This window comes from Lissotriton vulgaris, chromosome 2_1 (assembly GCF_964263255.1).
Source record: "Lissotriton vulgaris chromosome 2_1, aLisVul1.2, whole genome shotgun sequence".
Taxonomy (NCBI): Eukaryota; Metazoa; Chordata; class Amphibia; order Caudata; family Salamandridae; genus Lissotriton; species Lissotriton vulgaris.
In genome coordinates this window covers 1220015871-1220029122 of record NC_141687.1, presented here as the reverse complement: position 1 = coordinate 1220029122, position 13252 = coordinate 1220015871, and the positions used below count along the sequence as shown (strand labels likewise).

General features: G+C 43.3%; 1 protein-coding gene across 2 annotated transcripts in view; it reads left to right on the top strand.

Annotated features, from left to right (window-relative positions):
• The window catches only part of IGSF9B (immunoglobulin superfamily member 9B), a 1223958-nt gene that overhangs the window by 298415 nt on the left and 912291 nt on the right, over positions 1-13252 (top strand). The gene's annotated exons all lie outside the window — the stretch shown is intronic.

Below are 13252 nucleotides of genomic sequence, written 5' to 3'. Positions count from 1 at the left end.
TTTCGGACGCTTTTTTGTGGCTACGGAAGCCGTGTGATCAGCTGCCGCTGTGGCTTTGTCAGCCAATGAATTCCCTGCAACGTGAACGCCATCACGTTGAAGACTCTGCGTATGTATCACGTGAGTCTTTTGTAGTTCTTTCTGCAAAAGAACTACTTGTTCCCATAGTTTTTTATGATTTATTGTGGCACCTGTCTCATCTTTGTAACCGTTTTTTATCCAGGTATGCATGGAATTATTGTAAGATCGGACGCAGTAATGCGAATCGCACACTATTAGTGTCGGGAATTCGCGATCAGCATTTTTAAGCGCCGTCTTTAAAGATCTTATTTCAGCTCACTGAGCTGTACAGTTTCTGAGAGATTCAGTTTTAGTAGACCATCGGTCTGAATTTACCTAAGCGCCAGCGACCTTTAACAATCGCCCACGCTGCATTGTAAATCTGTTTTTCCATAACGTAGTGTTGTGCAAATGTGTCCATGTAGATTACACAGGTGTACTGTTCGAGAGGCAGAATTTCGATCGGCAGAGGACATTCATTTTCATATTCCAGATATTCTAGTTTTTTCATTTTCGGATCAAATGCGTGTGTCACATCTTCTGTTGCAAGAGAAGTTTCCCATTTTATCCATTTTAGATCTAGAGCTTTAGCATTAAGATTGCCTGGTATTGTTACCGCCTCGAGGGCTGATACTGCTGTTAAAACAGATATCCCTTTCCCTTGGGCTAGGGCTCTTTCTTTTGCTACAGTAGTTTGAACCGCAGTTAGAATTTTTTCAGTAGAACTGAATTTCATTTCAGCTTGTGTGTACAAATTTGATTTGTAAGCTATTGGTACTGTTTCTCCTTCACTAGAGATCAGGTATGTGAATCCGCATCTTCCTGGGATGACTTGGATTACAAGGTTGCGTTCGTTTGCACGTGTTTGCAGATTTGTTTTAGTTAACATGTCTGGCTGTAATGATCTTAAAATTTCTGTGTGTTTTTGAGTCCAATTAATTGGTTTAAATTCAAGTTTTATTAGTTCGTAGAGAGGTTTAACCCTCTCTGCATAATTTAGAATGTATGTTCTTCTGAAATTCAGGAAACCTAGTATTGATTGTAAGTTCTTCAGCGTTTTTGGAGCTTGGAGTACTGAACACTTCTCTAAGAAGTTGTCTGCTAGGCTTTTGCCTTCACTGGATAATTCATATCCTAAAAATAGGATAGTTAGATGGGCAATTCGTGATTTTTTATAGTTAAATTTGTACCCTTCAGCTGCGAACCCAAGTATAATGGTGTTCACTCTTTTCAAGTGAGTCTCCAGGTCATTGAGTGTAAGATAGATGTCATCGACATAGGATAATGCCTCATCATCATACATTTGTAGTAACTCTGTTACCCTGTCTGAAAATAATCCTAGGCTATTCTTGAATCCCTGTGGGAGACGACAAAATTGTTTTTGGGTCCCCATGCTGGAGAAAGCGGTCAAATATCTGCTATCAGGTGTTATGTTTTGAGAGAAGAAACCATTTGAAATATCTAATGTCGTTTTATATTTCTTGCGCACAATGTTATTCATTAGTGCTGCACTGTGTGAGTTTTGTACTGCAAAAGTTTTACAGCAGGAGTTTAGATGTATGTAGTCCAAAACTAGACGATATGAATCGTCTGGCTTGGAGACAGGAAACAAAGGATTGTTCATTTGTGAGGTGCATGTTTCAATCACCCCCTGATATTCAAGTTGATCTAAAATTTCTTTTACTTGTTTTTTAGCTTCTTGTTTAACAGGATACTGCCTCTGTGCAGTAGGTTGATTTTTTAACTGGATTTTATGGTGAGGAGAATCCTCATCCCATCCTACATGATATTTATATAATGCAGGGGCTTGGGCCACTGCCCATTTTCTAGCAAGTGTGTATTTCTTATGTATTGGAATGCGATTTGAGAAGGCAGGCATAATCATTTCTTCGCCATGTGGGCACTCCCTGACAAACTCTGGGGGCCAGTCTTTTTCTGCTAGAAGGATATCATAGCCTTTAGATAGGTTCTCCCAAAAGAGACCTTTTATTTTCCTAGTTTTATCTCCCTCTATACGTAATGTTATTTCATATAGTTTATGGGGCACGCTCACTCGGGTGTCTGCAGTTTCCACTTGAATGTATTCATTCGTGTCCACTGTCTCCAGAAGATTCATCAGGATCTTGCGAGCTATGCTCACTTCTGCTGCGCTGTCTGGCATTGTCTGGGCCCACTCTCCGTTTTTCAGTTGTGTCCTCAGAATTCTTGGCATGTTTTATTTTAATACTGGCTACCTTCTTTCTGGGAAATTGTAATTTTTTACTTTGATGAGCAGGTTCCTTGACTTTGGACTTGACGTGCTCTTCTTTATGTTCTGACCGTCCTCTTCTTTCCAATTTCTTTGATGAAGTCTGAAAAGATCAAGAGGGACGTGTATCAATATCTTGATATCTGTCAGGTTTTCTCAAATTGTCCCTATTTCTAAGTTTGTATCTTTTTTCAGAGATTTATCTCTTTGTTGGGGAGACCTTCCTCTGGTCTGAAACTGTTTTTCTCGGGGAGTGGTTTGTTTATTACCCTCCCACTTCTTCTTTTGAGAAATTAGATTATTTTTATTAAAAGTTTTTTCAGGATTTTCAATTAGTTGGGGTTTTACTGGTTTACCACCCAAACTATCTCTGCCTAATTCTTCATAGGATTTTTCAATTATTTTAGCAAGCTCAAAAGGGTGGCCTGCTATATCCGTCTCTTTCAATTTTTGGCGGATCGCCACACATGCTGCTTCTCCTTTTATGTTGGCTAATAATATAGCCGAGACCTGCTTAAAGACTTTCAGTAATTTCATACCTAGAGTTAAAGGAGGTTCTGGACCGTATTCATTTTGAATCTGTTTTAGTACATCTGGTATCGCCGCCATAGACGGAACACCATGTGTTTTTGTGTAGATAGAAGCAAAGACTGTGCCCCAAGTGTCACAGTCCTCCACATGTGGTTTGATCCCCATTGGGAGACAGATAGTCAGAATTCTGTGTTTTTCGTGATGGGTAGAATCAGGAATTACTGCCTCTATCTCAGTGATTTTTTGAGTTAACCAGAATGGAATTTGTTCCCGTTTTGCAGGTGTTTAACCAAGACATGATTGTATATTCTGTGGTGTAATCTTGTTTGTGTTCCCCTGTTGAGGGGTGTTTTGTGGAATTTTAATTGCAGGTTGGACTGTTGAAGTCCGCATGACATATTGGACCAATTGTCTATGAATTTTAATTAGTTGTTTTAGCTGAACTAAAAGTTCTCTGTCTGACATTGTTTCAATGTCCGGATGTGGTGTGTAGCTGGCTAGAACCGGGCATGTGGTTCTGTCGGGTAACAACACAAATGATTTGCAAATGCTATTCAAAGCACTTTACAACACAAAAAGAACCCAACCTCTGACAAAGGCAAAATACAGTAAAATCAGATTCTTGCAATAAATGAAAAGAAGACCTGTACTTGACTGGCTGTATTTTTATATATTCATTCAAAAAATTCTCTATACAACAAATATAATGACTGTCAAACACAATTATTCAAGTGCAAATAGAGTGAACTGTGAACTTGTGATAAAAACACAATATGCACAATAATGATGTATTCCAATACAATCAATATATACAAATATATACAAATTTATACCCTGAAGGCCATCCACTACTACGTTTTTACAGAATCCTATATATTTCTTTCAATTCACTAGAATTCTGGAATTGGTGGGCCTGTGAAGAAATGTCGATGTTTCGACCCTTTGGCGCCAGTATCTAAGGTCGCGGCGGGTCTTTTTCAAGACAGTATGTACAAGATACGACAGTCCTAAGATCCAAGTGAGTTCAATTTGCCTGGATCGGAATTTGGCACCAGGTCCTCTAAATCAGGAGCTGTGTACGGGGTGCGGTTTGGAACTAAGGCGCGGTTGCTCCTGTGCCGGCTGCAAACCATCGATAGAACCTGGTGCCAAATATTACAAGGCGAACAGGGATGCTCTGGCGCCCCTGCTCCTTCAGCTGTTTAATACGGCCATAGATGAAGGTTCGTTCCCCCCGTCCATGCGGGAGGCGTTTCTGGTCTCCCTACCTAAGCCGGACAGGTACCCCGCCGCTTTAGACTCGTATGGGCCGCTGGCAATGCTGAACGCGGACTACAAAATCTTCGCGAAAATCCTTGCAGAGCGGCTCGCTGCAGTGGTCCCGCACCTAGTGCATCCTGACCAGAATGGGTTTCGGCCGGTAAGGGCTACATCCCTGAACCTCAGGAGGTTCTTTCGGGTAGCGGAGGAGGCAGTAAGGGACTGGCCCAGGGCAGGGTGCCTGATAATTGACTTGGAAAAGGCCTTCGACTGCCTGAAATGGAGGTACCTAACAGCGGTGCTCTTCCGCTACGATCTGGGCGAGGGCTTCTTGCAGGCGGTTCAGCTCCTCTACACGAACCCTGAAGTTCGGGTGTGGTTGGGTCCATATAGTAAGTGGCGGTTGGCCGGGGCACCCGTCAGGGATGTCCCCTGTCCCCGCTGCTATTTGCACTTGCGGTGGAACCGTTGGCGGCGATGTTGCGGCAGACGTTGGGAGCGGGGATCCCACTGGGAGATGCGACCCACCAGGTCTCGCTCTATGCAGATGACTTGCTGGTGTTTGTTCGGGATGTGGCGCACATACCGGAGAGGCTGGCCCAGGTGCTGGAGCAGTTCGCAGTGGTCTCGGGGCTTAAAGTAAATGCGGGCAAGTCATGCCTATATGCCTTCCATGCGGAAACTGAAGATCCGGGGTACTGTCTTGGTGCCACACGGGTACAATGGAAGGCTGACACCTTCCGGTACCTGGGGGTACAGGTCTATACACAGGCGGCTAATCTGTTTGACGGCAATCTGAGTAGGGCGGTGGCAGCGCTTAGATCAGATACGTTTTTGGAACACTCTTCCGCTGACCGTGACGGGTAGGGTGGCCCTGGCCAAAATGGTTATGCTCCCCAGACCTCTGTACTATTTTGTCAATCTGCCTCTCTATGTGCCGCCTTCCTTCTTCTCATCGCCTAATACGATGCTACGAGACTTCCTGTGAGGAACGTCCCGGCACCAGTTGGCGCTTGCAAAATTGTTCCTGCCGACGGATAGTGGCGGACTGGCTGCTCCCTGCTTTGAGCATTATTATCTGGCGGCGCAGCTCAAGTGGATCGCTCGGTGGCTGGCGGGCAGAGGTAGGGAAGACACTGCCACAATGGAGCCACAGTATTCACTAGAGCGGATCACTCAGCTTTTCCATCCGCTGGCGGCGCCTGCAAGGCCTTCCCCGCTACTGTTGGCGGTAGCCTACAAATGCTTTCGCAGAGCCCTCTACATTACCCGGAGGGTACTTACATATGCGCCGGCGATGCCGCTGGAGGCTTTCCTGGGGGGTGCCGGAGTCCTCACGCGACCCATGTTGGACCATTGAAAAGAGGCTGACATACAGACTCTGGAAGACCTCTAACGCGATGGCGCGCTGGTACCGAATCAGACGTTGGTAGAGGAAGATGGGCTCCCCCCTGGGGGGATTCCTGCTACACCGGTCCCTAGTGGCAAAAATGACGGCCAAGTGGGGAGCTATGTCATCGGAGCCTGCGACACACTTAACTATGCAATACCTGCATGTCATGGGGAGGGGTAGGCACCTGGTGCATTGGTTTGCGGGGTCATTAATGGCACATACAGGGGTTAGTTTGACTTCCCTCAGGGCTGAATGGGAGCAGGACATGGGCAGGGCACTGTCCGGCAAGGACTGGGAAAGAATACTCAAAAGCCCAGTGCGCATCGCCAGAAATCTGCACTTCCGCTAAATACAACTCTATGTAGTACACAGGGCCTACCTCACACCTGCGCTAATAAATAGGTATTTCCATCGTGTGGACGCGTCCTGCCCCAGGTGCGGGGAACTAAATGCGGGGCTCCTGCACCTCTTATGGAGCTGTCCCAGGTTGGCCTCCTACTGGGGCGCAATAGGCGAGTTGCTTCGTAGATGCACTGGACGTAGCATACCCCTGGAGTGGCCGGAGTACATACTGCATCAATTTAAGAGACAACCCAAAGACAAGGTATCCTCACGCTTCTTGGACCTGGGGTTAGTGGTAGCCACGCGCCTCATTACGAGTCGGAAGGCGAGCGATCCGCCAAGTGGGCAGGCGTGGATCTCTTCCCTTCAGGCGTGAGCCCAGGCTGAGTGGACGGCCATATGCAGGGAGGAAACGGTGGGTCTCCGGAGGGAACCCATGGCGGAGAGCTGGGAGTGCATACTTGATGCCTTACAGCGGGAGGGGAGGGCGGGGGGCGCAGGAGAGGCGGAGGACTGAGTGATATTGCCAGGGGACTGGAGTGTGCTGCGGGATGTGGTCCAGTTCGATCTTCTGTTTGAATGGCACCCTTGTTTGTTGGGACATGTGGGCTCCTGGTGTGTCACACAACTGTGATTGGCAAATGGGCGTATGCGGGTGCTGTCCTGGGGGGGGCAGTGGGTATTGATCGGTGTTTTCCATGCAGCTGCAATTGTTTCTCTATATTTTTCCTTAACTGTTAGGTTTCAACTGTTATACAAAGGTCAATCTTGTACGCCCACCTGGTGATGGGAGGATCCATTCTCACTCATGCTGATGCGCAGAGACTTAGCTTGTGGACAATTATGGACTTACCTTGGGGCGATGGCCCGTACAGCGCGCGTTTGGCCAGAATTGAGTGGGTAATCTTCCTGCTACTTGTACATATAGGTCTGTACTCCTTGATTTTCAGTTACAAAGCCTGCCGTAGTGTGTCCGACATACCACATTGCTGTGCTGCCACTGAGAAGTGTCCAATGCACCGTAATTTTCTTTACTGTACTATTTGAAAAAAAATATTGCTAATAAACCGATTTGACAAAAAAAATAAAAATGAACACATGATCTATACTATTGGATTTCTTACGTGTTCATCTTATCTTAAGGAGATCATGCCCTGTGTGGGCTTGTTGCGTCTACTATGACACAGTTTGTATTCAGCAAAGTTTGGAACACAAAGTACCTCATTGGTCTCTATCTCATATTTTCATATGGTAACCTTACTTCCTCAACAATCACTATGTATATCTATTTAACCTACATGAATCCACATCTCTTCTTCGTTATTTAAGCCTCTCTGTGCTTGGGTTTGTAATCTGATAATATATCTTGACTCCAATGTGCGTAACCTCCTGACTGTATCCCCCTCCTCTTTCCCTCTTCTCAATCTTATCTAGACAGAAGAATGTGAGGAGACTGCTATTGCTCTGATGTTCTGCCTCGAAATATCGAGCTATAGGATAGTTTTAGTCCCTGTTATTAATCGCTCTTTGATGTTCTAGTATTCGTTTCTTAGTGGGATGGATAGTGCTCCCCACATGTTGTTTTCCACAGGAGCATACTAAGCAGTAAACAGTGTGGTCTAAATTGCAGTTTAGGAGTTGGGATATGGGGGTCTTAGATTTCTTTCCTGGTATCTGATATTCTTTTACCTTGTGGCTGTTCCTGCACGCTTTGCATTTAATGCATGGAAAGAACCCCTTAATCGGAGATGTATTTTTCTTTTTAGGTTCATAGTGGCTCTTAACCAAATGGTCTTTTAAAGAGTTCCCTTTGCTGCTTCATTAGCCCATACAGGGCATAATAAATGGTGCGGTGTAATGTCTAAAGCACATAAAGAAGTCAGAAGAAAGTGATATTAACTTTCGGGTGTGAAAAAACCTTCAGTAGACAGTAAGATCCATATAGGCTGGCATTTACCAAGCATAGAAGGTCGAATCAGATTACAATCCATCAATTTGGGGTAATGAATTATGTGGAAACTAATGTATATATATGAGTTTTTAACGCCTTAATTCTAAATGAATGTGTTAAATCATAGTTTGAATCACAGACATAAATAACATACCCATAGTTACCCATAGTTATGTGCAAACAAGACGTTCCAAAATGGCCGCCATGTGATATTCATTTGTATGTTTTGTTTTCACTAAGACACTTTCTATTTCCATGAACTCTTTTCGAGCACAACTTTATTTAAACACACGATTGTAAGTAATGAGTTGACACTGACGAAGGCGGTGACGCCGAAACGCGAATGTTGATTCTTTTCTGCAGAGAATGATGGAAAAAATCTTAAATCCATACCCTGGGACCTTTGTATTGCTTTGAGTGCGCTTTATATTGTGGTTCGGCGGAATCACGGACTGGAGTCAAGGAATGAAAGGCGCACCCCACTGTACGCAAAGCGAGCACCCGCGACAACGAGGTGCAAAGGCTGGTGGACTTGAGTTTTTGAATATATATATATATATATATATATATATATATATATATTGAGTTTTTGAATATATATATATAATATATATATATATATATATATATATATATATATATATATATATATATATATATATATATATATATATATATATATATATATATACCCTTTTTCTTTTTTTACTATTCACAACCTATTTCACCAAAGATCTCACCTACATTTGAAACATTACATTAATATCTTCATTTTTTACTTCACTAATAAAACTTATTACAAATGAATTATATTTTTGCTTCATCCGAGATAACTCATCTGTTCATTTCAGACATAACATTTATGCACACCTAAAATGTCAAACTATGCAAAATGACTGGTATAACTCATTAACGTGTGATTGATATTTTGAAAGTAAATGAGTTATTTAGTGAAATAAGTTGTGAACTGTAAAATATTAATTGTGTGGGTATTTATTTAATTTATTTAAAGGTTTTGTAAAGCGCGTAGTAACCCAATGAGCATCCCAGCGCTGACCTGCCTCTCCAGGGGTTTCAGCCGTCTAAAGAAATTATGTTTGAGGGAAGAGGAGGGTCTTTAATGATTTCCTGAACTGGAGGTGATTCGATTCTGTCCTCAGTCTTCGTGGTAGGTGATTCCAGTGTTTGGCCGTGTGGACCGAGAAGCGACGGCCACCGGTCTTGGCTTTTTTGACTCTGGGGACTTAGATGAAATTTTCTCCGCTGGACCGGAGATCTCTTTCCGCCTTGTAGGGGATTAAGAGTTCCTTGAGAAGGGGGGGGCCGTTATTGTTGAGGGTTTTGTGAGCCAAGCAGAGGGCCTTGAAGGCGACCATTTCTCTGACTGGAAGCCAGTGCAGAGACTTGAGAGCTGGCTTGGCAGAGGATCTTGCAGGTGTGCCCGTGAGTAGGCGGGCGGCGGCGTTTTGGACTTTCTGCAACGTGTTGAGGGTGGCTTCGGGAGCTCCCAGGTAGATGGCGTTGCAGTAGTCCAATCTCGCCAGGATAAGGCCCTGAATGAGGAGCTTCCTTGCGTTTGCGGGGAGCAGGGGGAAGATCTTCCTGCAGGCTCTGAGGAGACCGAAGCATGTCCCTGCCGTCTTTTTTGCCTGAGTTTTAAAGCTCAGGTCCTTCTCGATCCACACGCCTAGGCTTTTGACCTCGTCCTTGGGAGCGGGAGGGTCACCCAAGCAGCTGGGCCAGAGGTGAGGTGGCAGAGAGGGCCCCTTGTGACCCAGCATGAGTATCTCGGTATATATTTATATGTATAAAAATAAAGAAGCAACAGATGTACTGTGTGCAGTATTCAGCATATCTGCATTTCTCTTAGTAAATGTCAAGTGGCACATCAAAGAGTATCAACTAAGATACCTTTTTATGTATATAAGTCCATGGAGGGCAGGTTGAATTGTTTACTTGGCTACTCTTTTTTTAACACAGTCAATAATGGACATGCCATTTGATGGCACTCGTCTTGAAAACAAGGCAGACTCTGCCCCCAAGCGCTTCAAGGAAATCTGGTTCACAGCCCTCTCCCTTGGCCTTTCCATACACATGTGGCAGTATCCCCATTAGTTTTACCCCTTTTGAGATTTCAGAAGGGGTTTGGTGGAAAGAAAGTGCCAAGTTCCACCTCAACAGCAACAAACCCCTTCACACCTCTCCCTCCTTCCAGTCCTTTTGCGGCCAGAATAGGTGATCTGGCTGACAAAGGCCAGGCCCTCAGGAGTAACAGACTGCTCATTCTCACTCTCCTTCGGTCACAAACCACTGTAGCTTGTCCTCAGTCGCAGACAGTCATCCTATTGAAGGCAAGAAACGGAAACGGTGTTTCCTCCAACAGGATAGCAGGGCATCACATCCGACAGGTGGGAGCTTAAAATATTCCAGCAGGCTTATGCTCTATCATTCCTTTCCGACCCGGGGCACATTTGTCCGACATTGAAACAGCTGTGGGAGGAGCATTTGTCTAATTGTGATAGGTGGTCAAAGGTCTTTTCGACAAAGGAGTCATAGAGAGGATCCCGGCATCTGACATAGTTTAGTGTAGTTCCTATATTCCCAATAGGCTCTGCCCATTGGAATAATATACACTATAGATTTGACATAGGACTGAGGTCAGTATGTCTCTATCAAGTATATTAAACTTAATTGTGTGTGTGCCAGCTAACTCAGAGGTCATTAGAAACTTTCTCGAATAAACAAGAAGGGATTAGTCTCTGTCAACCACATAAACATGACAACTTTGTTTCCCCTAGAATCGAAACAATATCTTCAGAGTCGTGGAAACAAAAGATACTTATTTCACTCATATACACAATAAGGAGCACAGAGGGAAAAAGAACCCAAGTTGATCTCCACTCATATAGTCACCAATACAACAATGACTGGGTCCTATAGGCAATTCCACATATCTCATACGTGTACCACGTATTGCAATTTTTTACAATTATCTCCCCTCAGGATAGAGAGTATCATGTTTATTTTGCTACTGTAAAATAACTTCTATCCCAATTAGACAGTCTGTATGCATGACATTAGTGTGAATCCACCTTTCTGATATGTACTCCATTTGAGCTAATGCACAGCTGTACTGTGCGTCTCATGACTCTCAAAATAGTATTCCTCATAATGATAACATCAGCTCATCATGTAAGTAAGCTACAATCTCTGTCTCTTCAACCACTATACACCACTTCTTTTCTGGACAAACTGGTGTTGCAGACTAAAGCAGTACAGTCTAGCAAGGGTGCATTTTTAAGCACTACTTGGAACTCTTAAACTGGCCATTCGGTGAATTATGTCATAGCATGTCTCAAAATCTAAGGAAACATCATCAAACAAGTGAATTCTGGAATGCCTTATGCTGGTCATTAGTAGCAATGTAGGATTGTTTAAAGAGAAATGTCATTTTTTTCTTTACATTAGACTACCTCTTTAAATTTGCTTGTAACGCCACAGGATGCTAGATGATTGTTAGAGTAAAAGTATAACATTTTTAAGTTGCACTTTGTTGTTTGCTCATTTGCCCCTGCAACTGGTACCCTGTATGAGACAAACCTGATTTGGAGTTTTTGTCATTAAAATCTAAAACATATTCACAAATAGATAATTATCTTATCTCAAAAAAGTTATTCAATAGTGCTCAATTTAAAATCAAACTAATTGTTTTAATGTATGCTCTTATCACCATTATGCTCCCTTATTGTTGTTCATTGGCTGTGCCACAGCAATTTAAACGGTCTCTACTGTAGACAACTTTTATGGAATTCCTGTGAATTAGATTAGTGAATTTAATTAGTGAATTCATCATTGAGTGTGCTCTTTTCCAGCATTGGATCTTTCATAGATTCATGTGTTTTGAATTATTCTCTCAGGCTGAGAATCCTTTGTAGTCCATGTTAGGTAGTGCCTGATTAAAAGTTTGTGGACAGACTGATGGCCCACCTGTTCTATTTTGAGTCGGTCATAGCGTCATTTTTCAGACCACTGTGCCCCCACTAGCTTAGCCTTCAGGAACCCTACACTGACAACCAACAGATATGAGGCCATGGGTATAGGCGCATTAGACTGTCCGTCCTGCTTAGAGCAGACAGTCTGATGTACTTTTTTTTCAGTTCTGGACCTCCACCACCAAAAATGTAAAATTACTCTTACATCTTTGGTATCATGGTCACTATTTTTTTCTGTTTTGGAAAACAAATTCACAATTAGTCATTGGGATAAATACTTGGGCGGCTGCCTGGAGTTGTTTGTTTGGCGAACTACATGTGTATATATATATATATTTATATGTGTACACATAGATATATATGCTTAAGATTCAGTTTTTCTCGTTTTCTTTGCATAAACAAATATATATATATATATTCCACCAAGATTTTCGCCGATCCGGGGCAAAAATGACGAGCCACACCAGGTATTCACAGGTTTATTTTGGCAAACAGTTATATATATAATATAATCTCTCTTTTGCTCTTTCGCTATATATACATCTTGGTGAAAGCACAGGTGGATGTCACGTTGGAATTGGAGCAGTGGTTTGGCCTGAATCTGTTGTCACATGATGAATATAAGTTCTTACTGAATAAAACGCCTCAAACCTGTGCTCTACCTAATACCAAAAGTGCACAAAAACGCAACCTGTCCACCTGATCGCCCGATCATCTCAGCTAATGGCAGTATGTTGGAAAATTGTTCCAAGTATATAAACTTTTTCCTCAAGCCTTATGTTGCGAAGCTCCCATTGTATGTTAATGACAGTAGCGATTTCCTCACGATGATATATGATATATCAATGGAACAGGATTATTTCTTGATGGCACTGGATATGGCTACCCTTTATACCAACATTGCACATGCTGACGGTCTGAGGGCGATGGAGTTTTATCTGAATGAGAGACCTGTCAGCTAGTGGAGTCACACTCAGATGCTGCTAAGAATGGCAAGGAGATGCCTGTAGGACACCTACTTCCTTTTTGATGGGATACTATACTAGCAAAAGAGGGGGACCGTGATGGGCCTCTGCTTCGCCCCCAGTTATGCGTGCTTGCACGTAGGCTGGTGGGAGGAACAGGTGCTCTGCAAGTAATTTGCACTGGAATGGGATAGCAACATTATTATATGGACCAGATTTATTGATGATTTATTTGTTATCTATAAGGGCACAACAGAATGTGCCGAACTCTTTGTAAATTATCTAAACTGTAATGATCTAAACCTAAGGTTCACACATTTGATCAGAACATAAAAGGTGCCATTTCTAGATGTTGAGGTTTTTGTAGAGGCAGGGATGTTAGAAACTAGGTTATTCAGAAAATCGACGGCTGGTAACACCACGGTGCACGCATCTAGCTTCCACCCTGCCCCACTAAGAATAGCATCCCCTACGGTGAGATGCTTAGAGCCGATAGGAACTGCAGTACAA